Here is a 4,804-nt window from a genome sequence, read left to right as displayed (position 1 = left end):
CAGGAATAATAATTTACCGAATCGTTTGTCATGAATGATTCCAGATGGATATGAGTGTCAAAAAAAAGTGGGGAGGCGAAGATTTTTGGCGAAGTCACTTAAATGTGGGTCTTGTGGTCTTTCAAGGCAACCAGTGAAAGTTCGAAATGAAATCGTTGATATATTTAACTGTATCATAGAACTTTGCCTTTTACAATATTTTTCTTACCAAATCTTTCAAATTTATTTGTCCTATTGCCCCCCCCCCCCCAAGAAAATGATCTTTCAACTTGTCTTTTTCAAACCAACCCACAAGATCATATGATGTGACAGTAGGTGCCCCCCAACTTGAGGGTATACCCAAGGCCAACTCAGTTCAATTGTGTTGAGTCGCCGTGTTAGTGTTTTTGCATCCACAAAAGGCTGGTTGCACTTGCATTGCAGGGAAGAAAAAAAGGAAAAACGATTTAAAAAAATCAAAAGAACACTCCTGGCTCCTTACCCGAAGTTCGTGTACTCCCGTCAAGGGCGTAGCGAGGGGGGGGGGGACCAGACCCCCGAACGAAATTTCTGGCTACGCCCCTGACTCCCGTCACCCTCATGAAAATATGTGTTAACAAATCGGATAAACTCTGATCTCCCAAAAGGGGAACTGACATGTCTCTATGTTTGGGTCCAAGCGATCGACCTTTTTAGGACATCCGAATCCAAGGGCGTAGCCAGAAATTTCGTTCTGGGGAAACCCAAGTGATAGAACAATAGATTTGGCCATCATTTTCCCTTTTTTCGGTCATTTTCTCATATTTCGGGGGGGGGGGCAGATCCCAAGTCTCCCTCGCTACGCCCTTGTCCGAATCACATGCCACGTAGGGCGGCAATATTAAAAAAATTTTACTTTACCAAACTCTGAGCTTAATTGCTGAATTGGGGGCTCAAAAAATCCTCGTTGAATTTTTGAAGTGGAAAGAAACCATCCGAAAATCAATGTGTTGCACGGAAATACCCAATGACTGCTATAGTCATTGGGTATTTCCCAACCAGGCAACAAAACAGTGCTGGACAAATCTATTGCCCGACGCATGTAAAAATTTTGATCGGGCTTGTATTTTTTTTACTACTAGGCATATGAATCCCTTGAGATTTGTCCAGCCCTGCAAAAGAAGCATATGTGGAAGTATGTGCGTTGATTTTCTTGGAGAAACCTTGTGAAAGAAGTCTTGCTTTCTAATTGTTTACAGTGTGTAAAAAATACGGACATTTGAAGCCGATACGTGCGGGGGAATTGCCCTCCATCCCACGTTCAGTGAAAATATTGTATTATTGGCATGGGTGGGAGGACGGAGGTGGACATTCGCTTTGCAAACTCTCCGTGTTTAACCTTCTCCTCCCGTTTGAGGAGTCTGCATGTTTTTTTAATTTTCTGGATCTACGTAAAGGGCCCACAAAAAGCCCTGGCCTTGGAGCAGGGCCGTCTTTACGCATGAACTCACCCAGTCACTGCATTGGGAGGGGGTTACTCATTATAATATCTGGTATAAATTGGTGAGATGTACTTCTAACGTGAATAGGGAAAGCTCCAAAGCAACAGTTTGTTCGGTTAATCAAAGCCGCTTGAACTCTTAATGAAGCTTCGGTCTCAATACAGTGTTAAGGCGATCCTGCCTAGGAGACGCGTTTATGGATGACCGGAAGGGTAGCTTCATTAGTTTAACAGCCTTGACACGACCTTGGCAAACTTCAATGATGCCCCTGGAAGCAATGATAATCACTTTCAGAATCACCGAGTTTAGGTGAACAGAAAAGTTGTCTGTTAACACCCCCATTCAGATCTGGTACGCACAAACGTGCTGGTTACTTTTTCTCCCTGTTGATATATCGTTGAAGTCAGCTGAACACCTCAAGGTGCAAAAAATATATATATAGTAGGAACAAAAATCAAGAGATATGAAGATATATATAGAATGAAGAAATAGCAAGAATAGCTTTTTAGTAAATATATATTTTCAGGGCCGTAACTAGGGGGAGCGGGCGGGTCTCGTGCGCTGGACCCGAGGGGCGCAAATTTCATTCCGAAACCTCTTCAACATTACATGGGGGGGGGGGGGGCGTCAAAATGCGCGCTTGCCCCGGGTGACCAAGCATCTAGTTGCGGCTCTGTATATTTTGCACCTGGAAAATCCAAAAATCCTGGAAGTCTGGCTGAACTCACTAAGGTTGAAAAGGAATGCATTCAAACTTGGTGAATTCGAAATCCAAATCCACTGGAAAAAAGTTCGATGATTTTTTTCCCTAACCAAAAAAAGTTTTTCCTTTTACAAAAGTTTCCCAAATTTCAATAATTGATCTTAGCTGCTATGTTATTCCACTGTTCTGGACTCAGCATCACTGCAGAATTTCTTGATCATATTTAAAGCCTGATTTACGGAAAAAGTTCATGATCATCCATTTACTGTTTACATCCGAGACTGTTTCCCAAATTTTTTCTTATCATTCTTATGTTATCAAGAAAATACACTTTCATTAACGTATTACAATTTGTACTTTCCATACTCTTAATGGCGACAAAAAGATTCAATTTTTGAATGTTACACCTTGATCTATATGTTGAAAAGCAAAAAAAAATCGGTATTAAGTACTACAGTCTCGATCTACTCCAGATGAAAAATGTTAAAATGAACATTAAATTATCAAAAAAAGAGTGGAGAAAAACATAATTTTTAAACTTTTATTAGTCTTTAAAAATTTATTGTTTAATAACGTAAGAAGAGCAAAGTGACTAGTAGAATTTTTCCAAACTAAATTTAAAATCATGATTTTTTTCCCTCCAACTTCGAATTAAACAAGAAATTTTGACATTAAATTAGAAAACTCAAGGGAAGTTCGTAAAAGGTTAATTCGAATTTCGGATAATTTGAACAAGTTCTACTGTATATACAGCGAGAAGAAACGCCCCCCCCCCCCTCACGTTTGTGTACTATCTGGGTCTTGAAGGGTTAAATCGCATCGGATCTCAAAGTGCTGGCGGGGAAAGGATATAGAAGATGAAAAAAAAATTTTACGATTAAAAACAGATTTATATATGCATGTGGCCTTTCATGGGTCTAGGTCAATTCGTCGCGCTCAACTTGTCGCGCGACAATTCATCGCAATCAATTTGTCGCAGCGTCAATTCGTCGTGCTACAAACTCGTCGCGGTACAAATTTGTCGCAGAGTCAGTTCGTCGCGGTACAAATTTGTCGCAGAGTCAGTTCGTCGCGGTACAAATTTGTCGCAGAGTCAGTTCGTCGCGGTACAAATTTGTCGCAGAGTCAGTTCGTCGCGGTACGAATTTGTCGCAGAATCAGTTCGTCGCGGTACAAATTTGTCGCAGAGTCAGTACGCCGATCAAATAAATTTTCAAAATTCAGTTTTCATGGTATTCATGCCACACTTCCCGCTTTCTGGTGGGATCTCCATTTCTCGCAGCGAGGGGCGTTGGGCGAACTCACCAAGATGATAAGTTATGATAAAATAAATTTTCAAAATTAAATTTTCACCGTATAAGCCGTACTTCCGCTTTCTGGCGGGATCTCCATTTCTCGCAGCGAGGGGCGTTGGGCGAACACACCAAGATGATAAATTACGATAAAATAAATTTTCAAAATTAAATTTTCACCGTATAAGCCGCACTACCGCTTTCTGGCGGGATCTCCATTTCTCGCAGCGAGGGGTGTTGCGGGAACACACCAAGATGATAAATTAGGATCAATGCCCATCCCAAAGCACAATTTGCCTAAGGGGTCATTCAAATATTACGTCAGGATCGGGGAGGGAGTTTCGGATTTGTTGACTTTTGATGGCGGGGGAAGGGGGAGTTTGAAGGTCGCTTACGTCATCAACCATCCCTTTTGGAAGATATGAAATATTCTAAGCTGCTGGTGAAATTTTGCTGGGAGGGGATGGGTGTCAGTGTTTTGCTGATTTTTGCTGACAAGGGGGGGGGGGTCAAAAATGGCTGAAAATCTGCTTACGTAATACTTGAATGGCCCTAATTCACTATTGAATATGTATCTGCCATGTAGAGAATACATCTTTGAGGAATTTTTTACCGACAATATATCTAAGGCCAGCATTACACTATGAAAGTGTTCTAAAAGTCCTTTTATAAAACTTGAAAAATTCAACCAATAAGATTATCGGTTGCATTTGCTCGAGTGTAACCTATGAACTTTATTGGTTGGATTTTTTGAGTTTTTAACTTGAGCAACTTATCCGGTGCAAATTAAATTTTGAAAATGTATGTGATCGCAATTTATCATCTCGGTGTGCGCCTCAACTCCCCTCGCTACGAGTAATGGAAATCTTGAGAGAAAGCGACAAGTGTGGCTTATCCGGTGAAAATTAAATATTAATTAAATTAAATTATTAATTATTTCAGGTTCTTGTGGAGATACTGTAGTGGTTAATGTTGGTGGGAGTCTCGATTCCACATGGGACAGATACAAGTTTACACTTAAAGAGAGCCTCCGCTGTACTGTAGTTTGGGGAATATCATAAACACCGACATTTTTTTACAGAATTTTAAAATTTTATCATAGAAAAAATGATTTTTTTAACATTTACAATAATTGAATAATAAAACATTAATATCAATTGCAATTTTAATTTCGATGATTTTTTTCGAAATGACAAAAAAAAAAAATTAGTAAACTGTGTGCATTTCTTGATGGAAAAAAACTTTTCTTCATGTTTATTTTTTCACGTATGAGACAAAAAACCTACATACAGATCGCGTGACGAGTTGACTCTGCGATAAATTGACGTCCCGACGAATTGGTTACACGA

The 4,804-nt window shown here is 40.0% G+C and overlaps 1 protein-coding gene across 4 annotated transcripts in view; it reads left to right on the top strand.

Moving 5' to 3' along the window:
• Positions 1-4,804, top strand: part of LOC149086375 (secernin-2) — a 44,117-nt gene that overhangs the window by 10,390 nt on the left and 28,923 nt on the right. The window lies entirely within an intron of this gene.

This window comes from Pholcus phalangioides, unplaced genomic scaffold, assembly GCF_987345545.1.
Source record: "Pholcus phalangioides strain wild (caught in Gottingen) unplaced genomic scaffold, Ppha-v1.0 ptg000004l_1, whole genome shotgun sequence".
Taxonomy (NCBI): Eukaryota; Metazoa; Arthropoda; class Arachnida; order Araneae; family Pholcidae; genus Pholcus; species Pholcus phalangioides.
Note: the sequence above shows the minus strand (reverse complement) of the source record. Positions and strands in the feature narration are given on the sequence as shown.